This window comes from Plecotus auritus (assembly GCF_963455305.1).
Source record: "Plecotus auritus genome assembly, chromosome: X".
Classification (NCBI taxonomy): domain Eukaryota; kingdom Metazoa; phylum Chordata; class Mammalia; order Chiroptera; family Vespertilionidae; genus Plecotus; species Plecotus auritus.
This window is the reverse complement of record NC_137784.1, coordinates 73,906,841-73,934,333: the sequence shown is the minus strand read 5'-3', so window position 1 is coordinate 73,934,333 and position 27,493 is coordinate 73,906,841.

The following is a 27,493-nucleotide window of genomic DNA, read 5'->3' as shown; positions in this document are numbered from 1 at the left end:
AAAAAAGGCTTGTAAAAAGGCCAGAGTGGAAGTAGTAATAAGAGATTTTAACTATCCAGCTATAGACTGGCAGCATTAAGTAGAAGAGACACGACTGAAAGGTTTTTATGGCTTTGGAACATGATTGCTTTTTGACTCAATATGTATGTCACCAAGATGAGCATGGTGTTAAGTAACATATGGCTGAACACCTACGACTATATTGAAGGATGTTGTGTTTTAATAGCAATCTTCCTAGTGGTGGATAGAAAAGGACTCTAGCACCAATTTTATGTTTTTTAAAAAAGATACTGAGGAGAAGAGTTTAGAAAGTGGTGATTAGAATAGTCAGATGTAGGACAAATTGCCAGCTTTTGACATATTTAGACTCAAGAAAAATAAAGATAACAGTCTTCATAGATAGAAAAGGAGTTAGAGGATGGAATATATAGAAGTATAGAAGATTAATGAGAAAGGGGATTGTAGTAACTGTGACTAAATGGGAAACTGAGATTTAAATAAATATGCAATATTTTAAACAAATAAAAATCAGGACAGGCAAATGATTATTACAGACTGCTGAATTACCTTGTAGATTCTTTGATTTCTTATATTTCCTGAAAAAAAATTTTAATGTATGTGTGTGGGCAGGGTAGTCACTGCTTTTGATGAGAAGAAAAAGAAGGATTATCACATCTGGAGTGAATGGAGAGAGAAAGGTCACAGCTCTTCTGGGGCTTGCTGGCTGAGAGCTAGGATACAGTCAAGGGCTGTGGGAACCATGTTCCTCAGCCTCCAGGTGGCTCTGCCTAATGAAGAGATCAATCCATTGAGCAGCTACAAACAAAACAAACAGAAACCACAAACCCTGAGCATGACCAAGACTAAGAAGACAGGGATTGTCCAAGTATGCCTTAGAGATTTATACTTTCTAGAAAACAGTAAATATCTTGGCACCTCACAAATTCCACATGCATGTTGGGAAGGCTTTAAATGTATTTGATTTGCTCAGAAACACATGTAATCCATCTAAAACAACTAGGCCATCTATTGTAAGCTGACAAAAAAAGAAGTGCAAGAAAAATCCTCAAAGCAAGTGAATGCCAGTGTTGGCAAGAAAATCACCCTGGTCTCATCTGTAGTTACAGCTGAGTAACTACTAGCAATTTCTGGTTACATGTGATTTCACCTGTCAAAGGAACTAAATTAAAAATCCCAGTGCCCAACTTTGCATCACTGGTAGCGTGTTTGTTTCAGGCTCTTTTTGGAAGACACTGAATTCAGAAACTAATGGATGATTTACAGGGATAAAAATAAACATGTTCAAAGGTTTTATATGTATTCAAGTTACATCAATTTGCTTCTGGTCACAATCTAATGTGCTGAGTGAAATAACTCAGACAGAGAAAGACAAATGCCATATGATTTCACGTATATGTGCAATCTAAAAAACAAAACAAACAAACAAACAAACAAACAAAAACAGAACAGAAACAGACTCACAGAGACTATTTTGATGGTTGCCTGGTGAGAGGGGGTTGGTATAATGGCTGAAAAAGGTGAAGAGATGAAGAAGTACAAATTGGCAGTTACAGAATTGTAATGGAGATGTAAAGTACAGCATAGGAATCTTACCTAATAATAGAGAAACATGTAAATTGACCATATCTCTGCTACGCCCACAGCCAATCAGAGTGAGTATGCAAATTAACCCAACAAAGATGGTAGTTAATTTGCATACATACCTGGGTCCCGGGAACCGCCTTGGCACCCAGGTCACTCCCAGCTGGCCATCGGAGGGGCGGGGAGCCCCCTTCCCAAGCCTAAAGCCTTGGGTGGAGGCTTTAGGCTTGGGAAGGGGCCGAGCCTGCAATTGGAGGAGGCCCCCTACCCAAGCCTAAAGCCTGGGCAGCCTGAGCCCACGATCAGAGGGGCAGGGGAGAGAGGGGGGCCTTGGCCAAGCCTAAAGCCTCAGGTGGAGGCTTTAGGCTTGGGCAGGGGCTGAGCCTGGGATCGAAGGGAAGGAGAAAAAATCAATGGAAACATATCCTCAGGTGAAGATAAGAAAAATAAAGAAAGAAATGGCATATCATATGAAAGACACATTTTGAAAATGCCTAAAGAAAGTTGTCATTTTTTCATGGTGAAGGGACTGGAGTCCATGTTGATGAAAATACCTTGGCGGCTGCTGTGACTGGCAGTGGCAGTGGCAGCAGCAGCGGGGTGATGGGGCTGGTGCCTTCCCCTGATCAGCCCGGTCGCCTCCCACAAAGGAAGGCCAGAATGCGGCTTAGGTCCACTCTTAATGGGGAACGGACTTAAGCCATCAGTAGGACATCCCCTGAGGGCTCCCAGTATGTGAGAGGGGGCAGGCTGGGCTGAGGGACCCCTCCCCAGTGCATGAATTTCGTGCACCGGGCCCTTAGTATAGTTGATAATATTGTAATAACTATATACAGTGTCAGATAGGTATGAGATTTATCAGGGTGATCACTTCATAAGTTATATAAATGTCTAATCACTGGGTTGTATACCTGAAACTAATACAATAGTATACATTAACTATAATTGCAAATTTAAAAATTATAAAAAATACTAGGGACACAGTGCATGAATTCATGCACCTTGAAAGGAACTGTGGGCCACCAGGCTGCGGTGGACACAGGGGCAGGTCTCAGCCCATCCTCCCCAGCCCCTGGTCCCCTGTCTGCCAGCAGCCCCGCTCCCGCTGCCACCGCTCCCACATGCTGACGGCATGGAGCGATTGAGGCCTATGCCGTCAGTGGGTGCGAGTAGTCGCTGCTGCCCTGATCACCCCTCAGGAGCAGGGGGAGGTGGAGAAGCCCTCAGGGGTGATCGGGGCCAGCAGCCGCCGCTCGCATCCAGTGACGGCACTGAGCGGTCAGTGCCAGCACCGGGCACTGGCAGTGGGTGCGAGCAGCAGATCCAGCACCGGCAGCTGGTGCAAGCGGGGCTGGCACTGGCCACAGGTGCGAGTGCCTGTGGGACCATGGTGCATGGGAGCAAAGAATTTTCAATAACCACCAGAGGCTCGCCCCAATGACAGCGACCGGCGCCCCACCTTGGTCTAGCGCTCCCGCTCACCTGTTCCACTATCCCGCTGCAGCCGATGCCCACCAGGTTCCATACTCTGCTGCCTGCTACCAATGCCCGCCATGTTCCGCATGTGCCCCCTGGTGGTCAGCGCTCATCATAGCGACCAGTTGTTCAGTTGTTCCACCATAAGGACTATTTGCATATTAGGGTTTTATATATATAGATTCAATTGTTCTCTCCTTAAAAATAATATAATATGTAAAGAGAAGGCAACAGGACACACAAAATATTCACAGATTCAAGGTTATGTGAAGTACTGAAAGAAGACACAAATTAAATCAGTCCATTCAGAAAGAGCACAATAAAGATATCAATATAATTTACTCATTTTGTTAATCATAGAAGGATTAAGTTAGAAGAAAATTAAATGTGACCAATGCATTTCTATGGAAGCTTGCTAAGTAATAACATTTTTCATTCTTTTCCATCATCTGTGTAATATATTTGGTAAACATAACACCTAACAATTTGTGCAGAAGAATTGTTCAGATGATTTGGTAATGGAAAGTTACTCTACATTCATAAATGCTTTGTACTTACACATTGCAATGCTTTTCAATGCAGGAAATTCAACCCATATAGACTACGTTCCTTGGAAGGTTGTTTCTGTGTATATTACAGGTAAGATCAGTCTTCTTCATAACTGGAACAAGAATCCTTTTTCTTCACTTCCAGTTCAGCGTTTTGTTCAATAATATTCTAAGGTTTTATTTAGAGTGACAATAGGAAGCTTGTATGATCCCTATGATAACAAAAAAGCTTTATTTAATCAAGAAAAAATTGCTTAACAATAAACCTTAACTACAAGGTTAACCTGGAACTAAAAATAGAATAGGGTTGCATTGAGACCTAAAACACATAAGAAAGTTAAATCTCTTTCCACACACAGACCAATCTTTCATAAAGAATTTTTTAAACACCTAACAACTTTGAAATCACTACAGGTAAAGAACTGGAAAGAAAGAAATTCATAAAGGGCTAGAAATAAAAAGCAGCAGGTTTTCTGAGATGTAAGAAAAATTATGATTCAGATGTGGGTTCCAGCCTCAGAGAATGTCTAGGACCTGTTGCGTTATTTAAAGTAAATAACCAGTTACTGCCTTGGACTGATGGCTTTCAATATCTTGAAAAATAGTCTGCAAAATACAGAAGCAGAGAATAGGCATGGCCAGCCTAATCTCTAGGGATATGTGTTTTTGAACAATTCCACACTTTTTCCTGCAGGTGTATTTTTGTTCACAATAACGTCATGATCAGTGGCTCTCTTTCTAACTTCTTCAATTCTATTCAAGCCCAAACTGAAGCAAATTATAGCCTTAATTATAGGCATTCTAAACATGAGGCATTAAAAACAAATTCCTGACTCTTGTGCCAATCTGTTTATGACTTGAGTCATGAGTTTGATTATCCTTATCTTAATATACAAAATAGCAAGTGTTATTATTGGTCATAAAATTATAGTAGTTGATTGAAACTGCTACATTTTAAAAAGAATTATTTGCTTCAGTGTTCAGGAAAGAAGAAAGCTTCTCAAATATATTTACCTATATTTCCTAAGGAAAGAGGAGAGTCAAGAAGTATAATGTTATATCCTATATAATAAAAGGCTAATATGCAAATTGACTGAATGGCAAATGACTGGTCGCTATGACACTCACTGACCACCAGGGGGAAGACACTCAACACAGGAGCTGCCCCCTGGTGGTCAGTATGCTCCCACAGGGGGAGCGCTGCTCAGCCAGAAGCCGGGTTCATGGCTGGTGAGAGCAGCAGAGGTGGCTGGAGCCTCTCCCGCCTCCATGGCAGCACTAAGGATGTCCAACTGACAGGCTTAGGCCCTCTCCCCTGAGAGGGTGCAGGCTGGGCTGAGGGACCCTCCCCCCCCCCAGTGCAATAATCTTGTGCACCAGGCCTCTAGTTGATAAATAAGTAAAGTTTATACCTCTGAACAGATAATTTGAATATTTATCTCTAAAACAAATTTTAGCTCAAAAAATTATCAAGCTCAGAAAAATCCAAATGTTGAAGTAGAAGAAGAGAGGATTGGGAGAATTATAACACTTTGCTAGAACAAGTTGGGTGGGTACAGAACTAATTATCTAATAGGAATTATTTCCTCTCCTGGTGGAGTGAGGTATCCCTAGTCTGATTGGTAAAATTTGGGGAAATATCGGGCTTCTTGGTTCTGCCATTGGTGAAAAAGTCAGTTAAATTCTGGGGGCTGGAGTTAAAAATCCCAATTGTGACTATAAATTGAAGCCAGTCAGATTTACAAGCACTTCAGGTGCTATTTTGATTTCAATCTGACTCTTTTGCACACTTCACAATTGGCTCAAAATCTGTAAGAAAATGGGTAGGATTGTGACTTTGGGGACCATAAGAAAATCTACTAAGTGGATGCCGGGGGCTCCCAATAAATCTTCCAGGCCTTTTCCTTATTAAAATCTCTAGCCTGGTGGCTGAGTTGGTAGACTCTCAATTCCAATAATTACAGGCTGTTGTTTTTCCTTGTGATTAGGAACAACAACAGCCTGTAATTATTGGAATTGAGAGTCTAGGTCAGTGGTCAGCAAAGTCATTAGTCAACAGAGCGGCAAACCGCGGCTCACGAGCCGCATGTGGCTCGCGAGCCGCAGTTTGCTGACCACTGGGTTGGAGCATCGTCCTGTACACCAAAAGGTTGCAGATTCAATTCCTGATAATGGCATATACCTAGGTTACAGTGCAATCCCCGGTTGGGGCGCATATGGAGACAGCCAATCAACATTTCTCTATCATCAATGTTTCTCTCTGTCTCTCCCTTGCTTCCTCTCTCTCTAAAAAAATAAAATAAATAAAAACATATCCTCAGGTGAGGATTTAAAAAAACAAAACAAAAACAAAAACCTTCCCTGTCAACACACACACTAATCAGGGAGGCACATAGTGAGGTGAGTACAGAGAGCTTGGGTTTTAAAGTTATATTGCCTAGATTTGAATCCTGCCTTCACCTTTGTAATCCTGGGCAAGTTAGTGAGCTATCCTAGGTCTCAATGTCCTTATCTGCAAACTACGGCATTAAATAACTTGACCAAGTAATCACCCCTTAAATATAAGCATTTTTATAGCATTGGCATTATTTTCCTTTAGTACACTTGGGTATTAAATACTATTTCATATGTTTGGGAAATAACTCAATATTTCTAATAATTACTGCCCCGTTCTCACAGATATCTAAATACTACTGAAGGAGATGTGAAATTATTTTTCACATCTGACAGGCCTGCTATAAGTTGTATCATTCATCCTATCCCCTTACAGGTGTATTCATTTTCTATTGCTGCTGCAATAAATTACTAGAAATTTAGTCTCTTAACCCAACATAAATTTATTGTCTTACTGTTCTGTATATCAAAAGTCTGAAATGGGTAGCACTAGGCTAAAAACAAGGAGTTGGCAGGGCTGTGTTTCTTTCTGGAGGATCTAGGGGAGAATTCACTTCCTTGCCTTTTCCAGCTTCTGGACACTGCCTGCATTTTTTGGCTCAGGGCCCCTTCTTTCATCTTCCAAGTCCAACTTCCTCTGACTCTTCTGCCTTCTTCCACTTTCATGGACCTTTGTCATTATATTAGACACACTTGGTTAATCCAGACTACTCTTCCCACCTCTAGATCCTTAACTTAATTACATCTGCAAAATCCTCTTTGCCATGTAACATATTTAAAGGCTCAGAAAATTAGGATGTCCATATCTTTGGGGGTCATTATTCTGCATACCACAACAAGTAAAGAAACTGAGGCCTAAGGATGCTAAGTTATATTTTAATATTCACAAACTCAGTTCACAGTTGAGACCAAAATCCATGTTTCCTCAATTCTAGGTCTCTGATCTTTCTGTTATGCTTGACTGAAAAAATAATCTCATGTTTCACTGTTTAGTAAATCAAGGACTACAGTTAATATGGGTCTTATTCTATCTATTGTCTACTCTTTTGACCCTTTCATAGGGTTAATGGAAAGGGCTCAGGATATTAGGAACAGTGTATGTTTTAGCTGCAGGAAGGATTAGCTAGATCTATTCTACTAAGTCTAGTACAAAAGGTCATAGGCTAGAAAAAAAAAGTGCTTATAACAAAATCTGAGCTTTTCTACAATTATTAGAATATGCAAATCTAGAAATTGAAGAAACAGAAACAGGGCTATCAAACTTAGAAGGTTAAGGGAGTTAAAATGTCAACACATTCATAATTCCTATGTTTAGAAAAGTGCCACTTGTCCTTTGAAATGCTTGCTTTTCAGAGAAATTGAGACCACTATGCCTGTTTTTCATGCAAGTAAAAGAAAATTTGGCGAAGAATTCAAATAAAATAAAGGGCATGGTTTTCATTCCTGTAAAATTTTCAGTTTAACCATTAATGGGGAAAAACAAAAGAAAATAAATGATTAGAAAAAAACTAAATGAAATCTCTGTGTGGAAACAGTGCAAGTACAATTGGTTCAGAGAAAGAAGCTCACTGGGCTACAGTGGTTAGAGAAGGCTTGATGGTATATGTAGAGTTAAATCTGGCCTTTGAATCAGTAATATAATCTTTCAAAATATTCACATCCTTTGACCTAGCAAATCCACTAATAAAAATCTAGCCAAAGGCATTTAACATGTAGCAAAATATGTCTCAGTACACCTTATAACAGTGAAAAATTCTGAGTGCCTCCCAAATAGAAGAATTTTTAAGTAAGTTATGGTATAGTGATACATGGGAATGGTATATGGCTATTGAAATTATGTTTTTGAAGAATTACTCATGATAGGAAAATGCTTATGTTATATCGTTAAACCAATAAAAAGGATAATACAAAACTATTTATATGGTATTCATAAATATTTATTATTTCAACAGTGAATCTTCTTTAAAAGTCAATAACATTCATTATTCTTCTAGTGGAAAAAGAATAAGACAGAGAGTTGCCTCAGAGGCAAGAAAGGCCAGGGAAGGGATTGCCTCTCTGCTCTGAGGAAGTACATTCAGTAGCTTCTGGCTATCCAAGCTCCTCCAACTTTTCTCTAAGATTCCTTAAATCTAAGAGACCCTGTAGGAAGGTAACTTAAGGTAGAGTCTTGTCACCACCCACTCCCTAGAATATGGCAGTGTCAGGACCCAGGCAAGCTGCCCCAAAATATCTCACAATAGCATATGATAACTTGAATTGAAGTAACTTGAAAAACAGTCAGTACCACAAGGGAACGTAGACCCTCCCTTGTCCCCTTGAATGCAGAAAATACATCTCTTTTGAGAAAGGGCCCTCCTTGCTCCAGGAGGGTTGAGAGAGGCACCCTTATCACTACAGTGAAGGAATCCAGGGCCAAAAAGCTTACATGAACAAACTTTGTTACTCCTTTACTAATTTACTACCCAAGCCCAAACTTTGATTAGATTCTTCACTAATGATATCCCAAACCTAACTGTCTTTATCCTGTAATTTCTTCACAAATTTATTGTCCAAAAAGTATAAAAAGCTGGCTGGTTCATTATTTCTGAGAGCACCATGCATGATCTCCCAATTGCACATATTAAATTGGACTTTTTCCAGCTAATGCCGTATTCTTCTGTCAATTTTCTCATTAGTCCAGCAGAAGAACTCAAGAAGGGTAGAGGGGGGTTTTCTTCTTCCCAACAGGTGGTTCAGTTTATCTACAATAATGTGAGTTGGGGCAGGGAAAATATAGAACAGGTGAAAATACAACAGACTCTCCCAAAGAATACACCATTATTTAAAACAAATGCTAGGTGTGAGATTCTGAAGATGCAACAACTCTTGCATGGATGGGCAGGAGAAATACAGTGAGAAAGGAGGGGGCAGTAGAGGGATATATACAGATGAAAGGAGAGGAGATTGGGAGCTGATATTGATGAGGATGAGGCAACATCACCAATCTCATGTTTCTATCATTTTCTGAGATCATTTTACTGGTAATTTTGGTTCAACTCAGATAGATATAAAAGCAGCTTAAGACCTAATAATTTCACTCCTAGGTATCTTAGGGTATACCTAAAATAAATAAATAAATAAATAAATAAATAAATATCCACACAAAAACTTGTACACAAATGCTCACACTGGCATTATTCTTTGTAGCCAAAGAGTGGAAAAAATTCAAATGTTAATCAGCATTTGAATAAATTAAAATTGTGATATTATTTAGCAATCAAAAGAATAAGTAATGAAGTAATGATACATGCTGCAACATAAATGAACATTAAAAACATTAAGGCAGGTGAAAAAAGCCCGATGCAAGAGGCCACATATGTATGATTCCATTTATATCAAATTTCCAGAATAGGCTAATCTATAGAGACAGAAAGTGGCTGCTTAGAAATGAGACGGGATGGTAGAGGGAATGGGATTGACTGTGCATGGGTATGTGGTTTCTATTTGGGGTGATAAAATTGTCCTAAAATTAAATTGTGGTGACGTTTTGTGCAACTCTTTACTTAAAATATAATAAAGCAAAAAACCCAACAACTATTGAATTGTATATTTAAAATGAGTGAATTTTATGATTTACAAAGTATACCTTTAAAAGCTGTAAAAAATACCCAGCGTTTTGAAATGTCTCTTCGAGCCTACATGGTATATGCCTACCTGGCCCTCAACAAAGAAAATCTGAACCCTGGTACTATGTTTTATGCCTAGTGGAATAGATCACTTTATTTCAGAGGTCTCCAGACCACAGTGGTGCCCATGGAGCAGAGTTTTCCTATTCAACTTGTGTTTACTATAAGTCAGAGATGTTGCTTTTGGTGAGTGGTGTGGAGGGAGATGGGCTCTGGGCCACTTGAGTCATCATATACCTGGGCCAGAATACCTATACAAGATCATCTAAGCCCAGCTCTAAGGGGAGGAAAAGGAAGAGGGAATGTGTTGACTACTGCTCAGCTAACAAAACAAAGCTTGTGAGTCCTTTGATGAGATCATCCTCAGCCAGCTGCCCTTAATATGGTTCCCTCTGAAGTTGTCTCTAGCTTAGGGTCCTCCGTGCACAGGCCTCTCTGTGGAGGTGAGGATGGCAGAAGCACAATCTCTTCCCAAATCCATATTCAGTGGCAGTAGCTTAAAAGCAGCCACAGTAGGAATATTCACACCATAGAAATTGCCAAATGCTGCAAATCAAGGCTTTTGTTTTGAGAGACTTGGTTGTTAAATGTTTAATGTGAACACATACATGTGACAATCAACAAGGGCTAATCATGTGTCTCATGTGTATTCATGTGCTGGCAATCAATGTGCCATTGGCTCCTGTATTTGTGTGTGTGTGTGTGGGGTGGGGGTCTCTCCAGCTTTGTTGCTGTTAGACTGTACTTAGCAAGTCGTGAAGAAGTGAATCTAGGAAGGCCACTGCCCATGGCATCTTTAAGGTTTTTGATCTGAAGATGAACGATCATAGCATTGCCCCACCGGTGATCATAACATTGCCTCAGTGGTTGAGTGTCAACCTATGAAACAGGAGGTAACAGTTTGATTCCCGGTCAGGGCACATGCCCGGGTTGCTGGCTCCATTCACAGTGGAGGGCATGCATGAGACAGCTGATCAATGATTCTCTCATCATTGATGTTTCTATCTCTCCCTCACCATTCCTCTCTGAAATCAATAAAAAAATATATATATTTTTAAAAGATCATAGCATTGACTAGCAGCTGGCACTTTAGGGTAATGAAGACATATTGGACATAGTGCAGGACTCTGAGCAGCAGCAACAGCTTGATGTAAAACCCTTGTATTGACCTACTCTTTCCAAACCAAACAACTGGAGAAACACTCATTCAATATACCTAATTTTCCAAATGCCTTTGATAGCCTTATATAGAAGCTCAGCTGCAGTTTCATAGAAAGCCACATGGGAATGCCACAGATTGGTGGCTTTAGAAGAACAGGGATGTTCTTCTTTGTTAGGATTGAGCACAAGGACTGAGTTTGCATGGCAGAAATATTGATGGAAGTGAAAAAAAAACACACTAAATTAGCAGGTTCTGACTTTCTGAAACCCAGGCCACAGCAAAGGCAAAAGTCTACATCTGGTAGGTGCACAGAATCATTAACAAATTAGGTGTTGATAGCCACGGAACCACAGGTGAAAAAGCCTTCAAATTCCTTTGACTATTCATAGTATTAATGTATCTCCTCATCCAGATGTGGTAGGATTATTGATGATTGTCATGCTGTTATTTACATTTTTTATTTACTTTACAAAATTTCCAAAATAAATATGTACCCATTTTATAATCTAATTAAAGTCATCAAAATGAGAGTTTTTTAGAAATTGGAAGTCATAAAAGAGGACATGATAAATCAAGGGAGTAGCATAAAGCAAACGAGTTTAAGGAGAGATTTGAAAGTCTTGCAGGCAAGTTAGGATTTAGTAGCAATAGGGAGCTATTATGCTTTCTTCAGTAGTATAGGGAAACATTTGTGCTTCAATGGAAAACTATGCATTGTTTAGGCACATCCTTCCAGTTTATCTGGTTCTAGCCTTTCATTGCATTTGAAGTATTTTTTTAACAAGTTATAAGATACTGATGCAGCCCTAACCGGTTTGGCTCAGTGAATAGAGCGTCAGCCTGCGAACTCAAGGGTCCCAGGTTCTATTCCAGTCAAGGGCATGTACCTTGGTTGCAGGCACATCCTTAGTAGGGGGTGTGCATGAGGCAGCTGATCGATGTTTCTCTCCCATCGATGTTTCTAACTCTCTATCCATCTCCCTTCCTCTCTGTAAAAAATCAATAAAATATATTTTAAAAAAAGATACTGATGCAAATTATTTTTGTCTATGAACATGCAAATGACTTCTATCGTGAGGAGGAAGGACCTGCACACACACAAAAATCCAGTTTGCCTTCATTTGTAAGTCTATTTCAAAATTCCAGATCTATAAATATGTTTGTTGTTGGGACCAGCTATAAAAGCTGCCATGTTCCCTCATTAATAATAACTTAAATAAAATCATTAACACATGGTCATTTTATATAGGTGTGAGAGTCATGATTTTATCTTTTTCATGAAAATTATCCTTTAACAGTAGGCAAGTGTATAATGAGAGCATTGTTTTTAATGCAGATGTAGCATACAAATATCCCCAATGTGTGCCTGTCTGATGATTTAAAAAGAAGGGAAGACATACTGACTACTTAAAGAAAAGGCAAGTCCTGGACAGTGTGTCTCAGTTGGTTGAGTGTCATCCCATGCACCAAGAGGTCGGTGGTTTGATTCCCAGTCAGGGCACAGGCCTGGGTTGTGGGCTCAGTCCCCAGGAAGTGTGTTGCACGAGGCAGCTGATCAAAGTTTCTCTCTCATCAATGTTCCACTCTCATTCTCTCTCTCCATTGTCCTTCCCCTCTCTCTCAAATCAATAAAAACATATTTTTAAAAAAAAGAGAAGGCAAGAAAGATAAAATTATCTAGGTGGTCATGAGGTAAAAATAAACTGAAATTGGCTAAAAACAATAGCAACTTGTTTCATCGGCTGTCTGGTTGTTGTGACCTTTCTCCTATTGCGCTAAACAATGTTTTTTCTTCTTCTTTATTTTCATTGCTAACCTGCATAAGATACAAATAAATCTCCTGCAAGACAAGAATCCTATCTTCCTTTCTTGCACGGGGCCTGTTATGTTCTTCCATGGTAATTTCCAAAAGTTAATAGATCAACTCTCAATTATCTGTGCTGACCCAGGCAGTATCAGCACATATGAGTATTGCTAAGCAGCCCAGGACTTTCTTTCCTTTACCGCAGTATCTGGAGAGGGGATCTAGAAAGTAGCCACCAGTGAGCTCTCAAATGTCTGTCCATTCACTTTCAAGTCTACCTCCAATGCTGTGAAGAAAATTAGGGTCCCGGGGTCCCATTCTCCACATTCTGATTTTGAAGTGGGGCCCAAAATCTGTATTATGAACTAGCTTCCAAGTTATTCTCCTCCCAAGTCCAGTTGGGGACACTACAGGCAATATAGTCCATTTAAATGGATCTTTCTTTTGTGACTATTGTTAAGAAATGATTAAATAAGACAATTTGGGTGATAACAAACAAAAGTTATTAACATTTTATGAAGTGGACAGTCTCCTTTTGGAGAACTGCAAAATGGTACAGAAGGCAGGAAGCTTTTATAGGATAAAGAATAAGGAAAAGACAAGAAGAAAATATCTAATTGGCTGAGGCCACATAGTAGCCCTTGTTTGGGGTGAGAAAGCCCAGAGTTGATTTGGCGTTTGGGGATTGGTTTCCCAGATATACTGCATGTAGCAACCCAGGCAGGAGATGCTCCATCTTGGGCCTAGAAATTATTTCAACACTACCCTCTAAAGAGACCCCTTAAAAATGCTTAATTTTTTTTCAGCCTGAGACAAAATAATGTTAGAAGGGAAAACACATGTGATTATAACTTGTTTACAAAGAAGGAAAGAGAGCAAGGTTTTCCAACTAGCCTATTACTAACCCGCAAGGTAGAGGAAAGCTTAGGGAAAAATCTGTGTCCCCTATTCTTCACATTCCAAGTTGATTTGCTTCCTCAATAATTGGCTGGGACAAAGGAGGCTTTAAGCCTTTAGCAGAACAAGCAATGAAACCTGAGCTTTGTGAAGGGAAAGAAGAGAGGCATGAAAAGCAGCAGGGGAAGCCCATGCTGTGAGTGGGTGGGTGGGAAAGGGGACCATAAGATCAGCTAAGTGATGAGTGGGAGGCAACTCCCAGAGAACATGAAAAATCAAGGTCTTTACTTATGACTCTATAGGAGATGAGAAATGTTTAAGACATGTTTGAAACAAAGCAGTCTTTTATATATCTCACAAAATGCATTCCTGGGAGGTTATTCAGAACATACTGTTTTGAGTTACCTAATCTTTAAATGTATTTTGACGGTGGGAGTTTGATTTTCTAAAAAGAACTAAATTACAACCTACTCCATAATGTGGTTATTTTTCTTTCATTTCTGATCTGTCTTACTGGAAGTCTTGGGGTGGACTACATTCCAGTCTGGATTTGAAGAGCTTGACTCTTCACAAAGGTTTACCTGTCAAAATCATAACAACACATTCTACTTCTTTCCATTCAGATGTGGTGCCATGTCGATTTATATACTATAGAGTGAAAAATACACATCTTGTCAGAATCACTGACCTCGCCAAGGAAAGATGACCATAACATGCAAGTGCAAGACCAACTACTGGCTGGAAGCTTGGAAAACAAGTCAAAGAATAACCACACTGAAAATGTAATCCTTGTCAGAAACACTGAAATGTCTGGTAAACATTTTAACCAGGAAAGTGACTTTTTGTCTGTAGTCCTACCCATCAGAGGTCATCAGTGCATTGCATTAAAAGAAGAAAAAATAATATGAGCTTTGTCATTTCATGTCTAGGTGTTTACTACAAATAGAATATTCCTTTAAATATATATGTGTATGTATATATTTACATATATGTCACTATATATATCAATATATCAACATCTATCACAAAATTGATAAATAGAAATATAATATTTAGACTTCTTTTTTTAAAAAATATATTTTATTGATTTTTTACAGAGAGGAAGAGAGAGGGATAGAAAGTTAGAAACATCGATGAGAGAGAGACATCGATCAGCTGCCTCCTGCATGCCCCCTACTGGGGATGTGCCCACAACCCAGGTACATGCCCTTGACCGGAATCGAACCTGGGACCCTTTAGTCCGCAGGCCGATGCTCTATCCACTGAGCCAAACCAGTTAGGGCTAGACTTCTTTTTAATGCCTGCAAATTTTTCCAGAGCCCCAAGGCCTGGTACATTCCTGAGTCTCCAGGGTTCTCAGGTTTTCTTAAGATTTAGGTTGATTGATCTGAAGAAAAAAAAGTCAGCAGTAGAAAAAAACAAATTTTCCAAGCAGTTTCCCTTTTGCCAGATATATCAGGCACTCTGAGTCTACTAATATAGTTGTGCATGTTCAATTGTATTTTAAAACTACATGATACAGAGAAAGTGACCTAAATGTTAACAAGGCCGGTTCTATTCCCAGGTATGTGAATAACTCTGTGATGCAGTTGATGAAACTGTTAACAATAGTAATGACTAAAATGGAGTAAGCCTTTGATATGTGTGGATAATACTGTGCCAAATGCTTTTCATTTATTTAATCCTCACAACACACAAATGAAATGAAAATTGCTACTATCCCTTTTTTATAGAGAGAGAAATAGGCACAGAGCAGTTAGATCACACCCTTCTATGTTTCAACTTACTGATCTATAGTAGGAGGAAAGAAGGGATACCAGTTCTGCCTATGAACTGAATTTCTTCTGAGCTATGAACACTGAGTACTCTCTGAGGTTCTGTACCTTTTAATACAACATATGATTCCAAAAATACATTTTCTGTCTCCTATTAAATTCACCCTATGAAAATATCACCAGCCAAAATTTATTACTGGACTTAGAATTTATTAGTTCTATTTGTACACTCTTCAGAAATTGCATGGTTGTTCATGTAGTCTTTGAAGTGTGCCTCTAAAGTGATGAAGCTGATTTTCATTTGTGGTCAATGAAAACCCCTCTTTTCATTTCATAGGCATACCTATAAGGCAGAAGCATGAAATTATTATCCATATGATAAAGGTTAGCATAGAGAAAGAGACAAGACCTTTTTAATTTTCAGAATGGCTTCCGATGGTACCTATAACAATAAATAAACTAATATTACAGAAAGGTACTTCTCTGGTACAGCCTAAAACCTCAGGGTTCTGACTCTAATGACAGTCTTCTTGTAATTAAACCAATGTTTCCCAGTATTGTTTGTGATTAGAATCACTGCAGCACTGTTTTAAAGAGCATTCCAAAATAATGGAAGTGTTATATAATCTGTGCTGTGCAATATGGTAGCCACTAGCCACATGTGGTTATTAAGCATTTGAAATGTGACCAGTACCACAGAGCAACTGATTTAATTTAAATTAATATAAATACCCCAAAGTGGCTAATGACTACTATATCACGCAGTGTAGAATGTTTGTTAAAAATACACATCCCTGGGCCCTATGCTAGGTCTACAGAATCAGGATCGCCAGTGTAGTGTCATTTGTACCTGTATTATTAACTTATTAATCAATGTTAACTGAACACCCAGTTTAGTGTATTTCAAATTGCTGCCATACTTCAAGACCATAATTCTAGGCTACTTCTGTGTCTAAGCATAACACTGCACATCTACACTAATAAAAGAGTAACATGCTAATTGACCGTACCTTCATGATGCCCACCAGCCAATCAGGAGTGAGTATTCAAATTAATCCAACAAAGATGGTGGGTTAATTTGCATATGCAGGTGCCGAGCAGCTGGGGGTGGGGCAGGATGCTTGTGTCATCACCATGTGATGACGCAGGCTTTCCATACCACCCCAGCCGCTCTGGGCCTCTGGGCAGCATGGGAAGGCAGAAAGTGGCTCCGGGCTGGAGTGGAAAGATGGCTCTGGCCAGAGCAAAGGCAGTGCTGGCAGCCAGGGGAAGGAAGGCCCATTCTTGCATGAACCTTCTTGCATCGGGCCTCTAGTAGATTATATTATTTGTACACAGCATTTTCTTTAATTATAGAAAAGTGAATGGTATTGTTACCAAGAGCTGGAAGTACACTTCCTACATAGGGCTAGAATTGGTACATAGCTTTAAGTGTCACATATAAAAATTTGCATGTAAAAAAAATAAACTAGGGAGTGATTATTCATTTCACAAAAGAATTCACCAAAGGGCTACTTTAAATAGCTAGCTCTCCTAAAATGAATTCTAAATAAGATTCAATTAACAAAAATTCAATTTGCACACAACTCTTCAAGAACACATCTGTTTCCTCAAACCAGCTACACCTGTGAATCATTTGCAAAACCTCTGGAGACTGCAAGAGGTTTCTCCATAAAAGCTATGATGCTCGGTGCTAAAAGCACCCTATTCCACAGTTTCATGAGCTAACTTTCACTGTTTAAGTAGAGAATCTGTGCATCTAGTGAATTATCTTTTCTCATGGTATAAGTGCTGGTTACAATATTTAGCTTAATCCATAGCACAACGCAATTGGAACCAACCAAAGATTCCACTTGAGAGTGCTTTAAAAATAAAAACAAATGTAATGCCTAGACTTCCAGTTTCAGTCCAGCAGATAAGGAGCTTAAAAGTTACCAGTCCATCTTAGTAACAAGTGATAAGGTAAACAAAATGAAAAATCAACTCTTGCCCTGGCCAATGTGGCTCAGTTGGATGAGCATTGTCCCATGCACCAAAAGGTCAAAAGTTTGATTCCCAGTCAGGGCACATGCCCAGGTTGCAGGCTAGATTCCTGGTGGGGGAGATGCAGGAGACAGCCAATCAATGTTGTACTCTCCCATCAATGTTTCTCTCCCTTCTTCTCTCTAAAAATCAATAAACTATTCTTTTTTTTAATTGACGCTTCTGCAATCAGTAAGGAAAGTGAGGTCAAAACGCAAACCACTGCCCCTGCCCCCCAAATTGGAGAGACAGACAGGCAGATACAGAGAATCAAAACTTACCAGGACAGAAACCCACCAGCAGAAACCTCCACAGCAACAGGTATTTGGGTACAAAATCCTGAACTGCAATCAATGCATTGCTAGAGGCTCAGTGAGGACAACTCTGAAAGTTAAAGTCACCAAAGGGACCCAGTCAGAGGGGCCCCCATGTTTTGTGAGTTTTACCTCCAGGACCTATACCAGGTTCTCACAGTGAATACTAGAGAAAAATCTCCTCAGGGTTCCTGCAGGGGAAGGGAAAACTATTTTGAAATACATCAGAGCATTCTGTTCTTTAAGGCTTATGCTCAGGAAAAACTATTTCAGCAGAGAATAATCTGCTGGAGTTTTAATAGAGCCTAATATAACTGAAAAAAACTACAACATTCTTTAGAAAACTAGAAAAAGGGAAGCAAATTAAACCCAAAGTATAAAAAATAAATAAATAAGAACAAGAGCAGAAATCAATAAAAGTGAGCACAGAAAATTACTAGAGAATATCAAGAAAACCAAAAGCTGATAATTCTTTGGAAAAACTCAATAAAATCAATAAGCTTCTAGCAAGGCTAACCAAGAGAAAATTAGAAAAGATGCAAATTACTAATATTAGAAATGACATCACTATAGATCCCATAGATGTTGAAATAATAATCTATATATATATAAAAGCCTAAGAGACTGAATGACCAAAAGACCAAATGACTGGTTGACTGGTCGCTATGACCCACACTGACCACCAGGGGGCAGACAGTCAACGCAGGAGCTGCCCCCTGGTGGCCAGTGCGCTCCCACAGTGGGAGTGCTGCTCAGCTGACCCATGAGCACCAGATACAGGGCTCATGCCTGGAGAGCGCCCCTGCGGCATGAGCCTCTCTCAATCAGGACTGACTAGGCACGAACACACAGCAGGCCCAGTGGGGCCTGGATGAACAGGAGTGGCAGGCAGTGTTGGACTGCCAGTTTCTGCCGGATCCCCACAGGCCATGCCAAGGGACCCCACTGGTGCACGCACGAATCCGTGTACCAGGCCTCTAGTAAAATAATATTATAAACAACCTTTATTTCCACAAATTTGATAACCTAGATGAAATGGACCAATTCTTTGAAAGACACAATTTGCCAAACTCATAAGAAATAGGCAATCTGAATCAGCCTATAACTTATTAAATTAATAAACTTTCAAAACAGGAAGTACCAGGCCTGGATAGGTTCACTAGAGTATTCTACCAAACATTTAAGAAGTAAATTATAACAATTTTCTACAATGTCTTCCAGATGATAGAAGCAGATGGAATACTGCTGAAGTCATTCCATGAGGCCAGAATCATCCTAATACCAGAACCAAATACATTGTAAGAAATGCAGATCAATATCTCTCATGAACATAGATGTAAAAATCCTCATCAAAATATTAGTAAATGAAATCTAACAATGTATAAACATAATTATTTATTATGACCAAGTGGGTTAATCTGAGGTTTACAAGTCCGATTCAACATTCAAAAATCAATGAATGTAATTCAACATATCAACAGGTTAAAGAAGAAATATTACATGATCATATCAATAGATATAAAAAAAGCATTTGACAAAATTCAACACTCATTCATAATAAAAACTTGCAGTAAACTAGGAATAGAGAGCAATTTCTTCAATTTAATAAAAGACATCTCCAAAAATCTATGATATCATCACTTGAAACTTTCTTACTAAGATCAAGAACAAGGCAAGGATGTCCCCTTTTACCACCCCTTGTTAACATCATATTGGAAGTCCTAGTTAATGTAATAAGACAAGAAAATAAAATAAAAATGTATACAGATTAGGAAAGAAGAAATAAAACTGTATTTATTCACAGATGACATGCTCTTGTATGTTGAAAATCTGAAAGAATCAATGTTGTAGTAATATATAGACATGTTTAAAAATGTGTTTAAAATGTTAAAAAGGCTTTAAAATGTTTCAGTTAACTTTCTTGAAACTTAAAGTGTGATATTAAGGACACATTGCCCACTGCCCTGAAGCGTGTATACCCCATAGATAAGGATTTGAATTTTAGTTACTGACTCAAAGTGACTTGCTAAGATAACCATTTGTGTGAGCTATGTACTCCCCCTAGATATCCACATGTAGGCCCTCGCCCCCCCATCTCGTTTGAGATTACCATGTGTGCATTGATGTAATTCATTGATAGCCAACTGAACTGCTGCAGGTACGAACAGGCTTTAAAAATAGGTCCTGGCCAGCTAATGGTGCTCGCCTGTCAAGACAGCCACAAAGGCACGTCTTTTTGTCACTCAGGCAAGCGACGCCACTCCATGCTCCACGCTCCTCTCCCTGCCAGACTACAGAAGAATGGCTAGTACCTCCCAATTGAGATGCAACCGAGCTCTCAGGTGAGGAATGCCGGCCCCCTGCATCCAGACCAGACCAGCCCAGCTGCTGGACCCCAGAGGCCAGCACCACTGGGATCCTGTGTAAGCCTGTACCTGCAGCATCAGGAACTTGTGTGAGTAATAAAGTGCTGTGTGATTTGCAACTGCATATGTTTCATGTGGTGTAATTCCTCCAGCAGTTAATTGAATCATTTTGCGTATGCTTAAAACTGAAAGTAAAGCTTCTGGTCTTTTTGGCCCTAGGCCTGCCCTTGGTCCTGCTTGTGTAGAGCAGCCTCTTCACTCTCAACTACTTGAATGCCCCAACACCTGCATGGTTAAAGTTTATCTCAAAGGACGCCTTAGATAAACACCCCAGATCCTTTCCCGGGATCTACTTGGGACAATCAACAACAACAAATACTGGAGAAAAAGTCAATTGTTTTCCTATATAACAGATAAGAAAGTGGAATTTGAAATTAAAAACACACTACCATTTATTTAACAAACCAAAAAAAAAAAAAATGAAATACTTAGGTATAAACCTAATAAAATATGTAGAAGATTTACATGAGAAAAACTATAAATGCTAATAAAAGACATAAAAAAGATAAAGAAATGGAAACATAATCCATGTTCATGAATAGGAAGACTCAATTTTATAAAGATGTCAGTTCTTTCCAGCTTGATGCATAGATTCAGTGCAACCCCAATCAATATCTCAACATGTTATTACAAATTAATTATAAAGCTATATGGAGAAACAAAAGACCCAGAATAGACAACTCAATATTGAAGAAGAAAAAATTGGGAGAACTGACACTACGCAAGTTCAAGTCTTACTACAAAGCTATAGTCATCAAGACAGTGGGATATTAGTGAAAGGATATATAAATAGATCAGTGGAATGGAATAGAGTCCAGAAATAAACCCACACAAAATACAGTCAACTGATCTCTGACAAAGGAGCAAAGACAATAAAATGAAACAAAAAATTTTTACAATAAATGGTGCTGAAACAACTGGTCATTCCCATGAAAAAAAAATGAATCTGGACAGAGACCATACACCCTTCACAAAAATCAATTCAAGATGCATCATCAATGTAAATGTTTAAAAGCAAAATTATAAAATTCCTTAAAAATAATGTAGGAGAAAACTTAGATGACCTTGGGCATGGAATTGACTTTTTGGATATAAAATCTATGGTGTGAACCATTAAAAAAATAGATAAGCTAGCATTCGTTAAAATTAAAATATTCTAATCTCTAAAAAACAATGTAAAGAGGATGATAAGACAAGCCACAGACTGGGAGACAATATTTGCAGAATATACACATCTGTAAAAGACTTGTATCTAAAATTTGAAGGATAATTTTTAAAACTCAACAATAGGAGAATGAACAACCCAATTTAAAAAATGGGCAGAAGGGCTGAACAGACATGTCACCAAAAAGATATACAGATAGCACAGAATGGCAAATTAAGACAACAATGAGATACCACTACATATTTGTTAGAATGGCCAAAATCCAAAGCATTGACAATAACCAAATGCTGATGAGAATGCAGAGCAGTAGGAACTTTCATTCATTGTTTGTGGGGATGCAAAATAATACTGCCACTTTAGAAGGTGGTATATATATATATATATATATATATATATATATATATATATCCATCCTATCTAATAAAGAGGGAATATGCTAATTGACCCTCACACTGTCACAAAGATGGCAGCGCCCACAGCTAATAAGGAGGGAATATGCTAATTGACTGCAATGCCCTCAAAGATGGCAGTGCCCACAGCCACAAGATGACGGTGCCCAGTCCCCTCAGCCCCATGCGCCTGCTTCCAGAGTCCCCCAGTCCCCTCAGCCCCCAGCCACCCAGGGCTGGACCTAGGCGCAGGCAAGCCTCTGATGGCAGCTGCCCAACTAATGCCCAAGGTGCAGGCAAACCTCGGATGGCAGCTGCCCAGCTGCCCGGGGCTCAAGTAACCAGGGCCGGCCGAGGCTTGTGCTATTGGCAGTGGCAGCAGCAAATTGTGATGGGGCATTGCCTTCCCCTGATCGCCGGGTCGCCTCCTGCCCCCAAGGGCTCCAGGACTGTGAGGGGGGAAGGCCAGGCTGAGGGACCCCCCCTCCAGTGCATGAATTTTCATGCACCAGGCCTCTAGTATCTCTAGTATATATATATGTATGTATCCATATTCTTACCAATCACACTTCTTGGTATTTATCCAAATGAACTGAAAACTTATGTATACCCCAAAACCTGCATGCAGATGTTTATAGCAGCTTTATTTATTATTGCCCCAACTTGGAAACAACTAATATGTCCTTCATTAGGTGAATGGATAAAAAACAAAACAAAATTGTAGTACATTTAGACATCAAATATTAATCAGAGCTAAAAAGAAATATGCTAAGAAGCCATGAAAAGACATACAGGGAATTCAAATGCATACTGAGAGAAATAAGCCAATCTTTCTCTGAAAAGGCTACATACTGTATGATTCCAAATGTACTAGTATGACATTATGAAAAAGACAAAACTAAGGAGATAGTAAAAAAAATTCAGTGGTTGTCTGGGCTTAGAGAGGAGGGAGGTATGAACAGGCAGAGCACAGAGAATGTTCAGGGCAGTAAAACTATGCTGTATAATACTATACTGGTAGATACATGTCATTATACGTTTGTATATAGACTGTACACCAAGAGTGAACTTTATTGTAAACTATGGACTGTGAGTGATAATGTTGTGTCTATGTAGGTTCATCAGTTGTAACAAATGTACCACATGCAGTTAGTGGAGGAGGTTGTGTGTATGGGGACAGGGGGCGTATGGAAACTCTCTGTACCTCTGCTCAGTTTTGCTGTGAATCTAAAACTGATCTAAAAAATAAAGTTCATTTTTTTAAAAAGTTATATTGAAGTGTGAAGTAATATTAGATTGACACATGATATTACTTTGCCCAGAATTATCACATTTATGCATTTATGCCTATTGTTCTGCATAATTTTTCACAATGACCCCTTTCTTTATTAAAATTTCTGCCCTGAGACAAAAAAAATGTATGCCCATCCCACTTCCACTTATCATGCAGTTGTTTTTGTTTTTTTTTTGACATGATCTCATCTATGTTAAAACAGTGTTCCCAAATATCTCATTTAAAAATATAAAAATTCAGATCCCTCACTTAGAGATTCTGATTCAGTAATTTCAAGGTAAGACCTGGAAATCTATGCTTTTCAGGGCATCCTTGTGGATTTGTATGATCACAGGGCATTAAACCAAAGACTTGATTTACGCAAACTGAATTTCATGCAAAACTTTAATTATGTATTTGGATTAAGATTGGCTCTGGTCATGGAAGTTTCTTGCTGCAGTCCATCAACAATCATAAGTCATTCTGACAAATTCACATTTCTTATTGGTAATAATACATTTGGGAATGGTTCCCATAAAATTGAGTACGTGCTAGGACCTGGGAATATGCCATTACTTTAGCAAAGATAACACAATGAAGTTTAAAAATAACAGTCCAAATATGTATACTATTTTCTTTTCCCATTATTGCAAAAATTTAAGCTGCATTTTCTGAGGTTTGCTAACTGTCCCTCTAAGAATATTGATGAAATGAAATACAAAGTTGTAATGGGAGTGAACAATCTAAGTTACTGGCTAATCATCAGATTTTGAAGACTGTCATCATAATTGCAACTCACAAGTATTGTTTTCTTTAAAAAATAATTTAGTTAGTTATGTTTTTGTTTCGGGAATAAAGGAGTATAGATTTTATGTCTGAGAAAACCAATTTTATCAATTCCTTCAGGCCTCTGACAGGACCTTTGTGCTTTACTGTATTATGTTACCACCCAACACAAATGCAAAGCAAGGCAAAACCTTTGGAATACAAACCCTTGCATGGATTTGTTTGCAAAAGCCTTTGTCTGGAGGTGTCTGCATAAAGACATCACTTACTCATGTCTATTTATGTGGGTGGCCACGCTGAAACAAAGATCACATTTCAAACATGCTATGCCGGCTATGACATGCTGAGAATTGTTCAAAATTTCATCATTTTCAACCTTTTAAGCTAATACAAAAATGCAGAGTATATAGATCAAAGTTTTTCATTCTGTTTCAAATTATGTCTTTCTTTCCAAAACTGTTATTTTGACACATTTAGTACTGTTTCCTGCCCAGTAGAAAAAATAGAAAATATTTTCCAAAAGTTCTACATAATTGTGCTCTGTTATACAATTTGAATTCAAGAAGATAGATAAACTTGGTTAGTAACAGATGCTGCTGCAGTGGTTGGAATTTGGCCAATGCAAAGCAACCTTGAACACATTTGCATGACCAAGAGAGAACTCTATAAAAATTCTGTGCACCTTTTCAATCTAATTACTATGTTTCAAGTAATCACAACGCTGTGTATTTTCTTTTGAGTGGAAGAGAAAATTGAATATGCCTTGTTAGAATAAATAAAGGAAACTAACAATGACTACCTCACTAGGATAAAAACAACAGTTGAAGTGTGAACAATCTTTTCTCTATAAATGTTCAACTATTTTTTCTATCTTTCTTATAAGTAAACAAGTTTTTTATATCCTCTATGAATTACCAAAATACAATTTTATTCCCCAGTTGGATAGGAAAGTGCATATTCCTGAAAGGGAAGATATAAAAACTAATATTATTTAATAGAGTACAACTGCGATAGTGTGTGTGTGTGTGTGTGTGTGTGTGTGTGTGTGTGTGTGTGTGTGTAGGGGAACTGAGGGGAATATTGAAAGGGCGGGGAGAGACCGACTCCACGACTCCATGTTCCCTTTGTTCCATGTCCTCCACCTCGTGGAGTCAGGTTCCCGCCCTAGAACCTCTCCAAGAGCCCAACCCACACTTTTGAATTAGCCAATAGAAATGCAAGAGGAAAGTAAGCCGCACCCTGCCCCCATGTGCAACCTGACCCCGACCAATCAGCGGAGGCCACACTACCTCACCCCTCCTACCTCTCCCAGGCCCCCTATAAATCAGCGCGTTTGGGGCCTGGGGCTCTCTCTCTGCCTCCTGCCGCTGCGTCGGCGAGTGTGGTGGATGGGGAGCTCGAGCTAGCAAAGGCCCTTTGCTTTTGCATCGGACTCAGCTCCCTGGTGGTCTTTGGGGATCACGAAATCTGGGCATAACATTTAGGGGCTCGCCCGGGATCCCCAAGACCCTCAAGGGACCCCCAATCTGGAGAGTCTGACTGGCCATGGTAGGTGTCTGTCTGTTCCTTGTCTCTTTTGTGTGAGCTCGTTTCTGGATCTCTGGCAGTGCCCGAAGCAGTCTAGGTGGACGCACTGGAGGACTACGGGCGGGAGGAATCGGGAGACGTCCCGATCCTCCTTCAGGAGGGATGCGTATTCCCCTCACGAGGGACGTGTATTCCCCTCGAACCTCTGGGACAAGGTGGGTCACTCCCACCGATCAGCGTGAGGCCTTCGTCTGCATTTTCGGTTTTGTCAGTTTTGTTCCAAAGGACTCGCATTGGAAAGCTTGTCTCAAGGGCCCTTTGTTTGTCTGTGTCTGTGTTTTTCTGTTTTGTTTTGTGGACTCTCTTGACGGACTTCATGGGACAGACTCAAACCACTCCTTTAAGCATTATGGTTGATCATTTCAAAGAGGTTAAGGGAAGAGCTAGCAACCTCAGTGTAGAGGTCCGGAAGGGCCGGTTGCAAACATTTTGTTCCAGGGAGTAGCCGACTTTTAGTGTCGGGTGGCCACCGGAGGGGACCTTCGACCTCCCCACCATCCACCGGGTGAGGGACATTGTCTCTCAGCCCAAGAAGGGACATCCTGATCAACTCCCTTACATTATTACTTGGCAGGACCTCATGGAAGATCCACCCTCCTGGCTTAAGCCCTTTCTGTCCCCGTGCCCCCCGGAGCCAAAACCCATACTTGCTTTGCAGGAAACGGAGAAGGTGAAGGAGAAGAAGGACCTCACCCCGCCATCAGCTCCCCTCTACCCTGTCTTTCAGGGGGGAACTGAAGAGGAACTAATCTTTCCTCCCTCATATCAGCCCCCTAGGAGTCCACAGGGGGACGATCATCCCACGCGAGGGGAAGCGGACACCACAGGGAGCGGAGTTCCGGGAGCGGCTGCGGTTCCGGTGGGAAGCCCGCCTCTTACTAGACAAAAGACTCAGAGGGAACTGTCTGTCACAGCCCCCAACTCCACTATTAAAACCCTACCTTTAGGAGCTGCGGGGCCCCCAGATGCGGATGGCAATCAACCCCATCACTATTGGCCTTTAACCACTAGTGACCTTTACAACTGGAAGTCTCAGAATCCTAAGTTCTCTGAGAAGCCAGCAGGGCTTATTGATCTGTTAGATTCTGTCCTTTTCACCCACCAGCCCACGTGGGACGACTGCCAACAGCTTTTACAGGTCCTGTTCACAACTGTGGAGAGGGAAAGAATCCTCAATGAGGCCCGGAAAGTGGTTCCAGGCGTGGATGGGAACCCAACCACCAACCCGGTCCAGATAGATGTCTCTTTTCCCTTAACTAGGCCTGAGTGGGATTTCAACACCGCAGAAGGTAAGGAGAGGCTCCGGGTCTACCGCCAGACTCTAATGGGGGGGGTGGGGGGTCTCCAAATGGCTGCTAGAAAGCCAACTAATTTGGCCAAGGTAGGGAATGTTCAGAAGGAAAAGGATGAGTCTCCAGCTCTCTTTTTAGAACGGATCATGGAGGCATATGGCACCTACACCCCCATGAATCCAGAAGCTCCTGAAAACAAGGCAGCTGTGATCATAAGCTTTTTAAACCAATCGGCTGGGGATATTAAAAAGAAACTGCAAAAAGTAGATAGGTTGGGGGAGAAGAGTTTAAAGGACCTACTGGAGGTAGCCAAGAAGGTGTATAATAACAGGGAGCCCCCTGAAGAAAGGCAGGCTCACGCTGCGGCGGCTGCTAGCAGCAAACAAACCCGAGACCTAGCTAAGATCCTGCTCGCCACCACCGCGGACTCTTCCGAGGAACGGAACCGCAGTCTCCCCCGACTCGCCGGCAACCAGGAGGACGGTAAGGGGACTGCCCGGGGCAGGAGGCGGAAGCTGCAGAAAGATCAGTGTGCTTACTGTAGGGAGATAGGGCACTGGAAACAAGAGTGTCCGAAAAGGGCCAGCAAAAAGGGAGGCGAAGCAGATCGAGTGAAGGTCCTGGAGCTAGATGAACTGAGTGATTAGGGGAATTGGGGTTCGGACCCCCTCCCCAAGCCCAGGTAACTCCTAGAGTGGAGGGGACCCCCATTGACTTCCTTGTCGACACCGGAGTGCAACACTCAGTCCTCCGTATGCCTCAAGGAAAATTAACAAATAAGAAGTCTTGGGTATAAGGGGTAACTGGTATGAGCCAGTATTCATGGACTACCTGAAGAACAGTGGATTTAGGGACGGGCCGGGTATCCCACTCTTTTATGGTAATTCCGGAATGCCCCTACCCACTGTTAGGA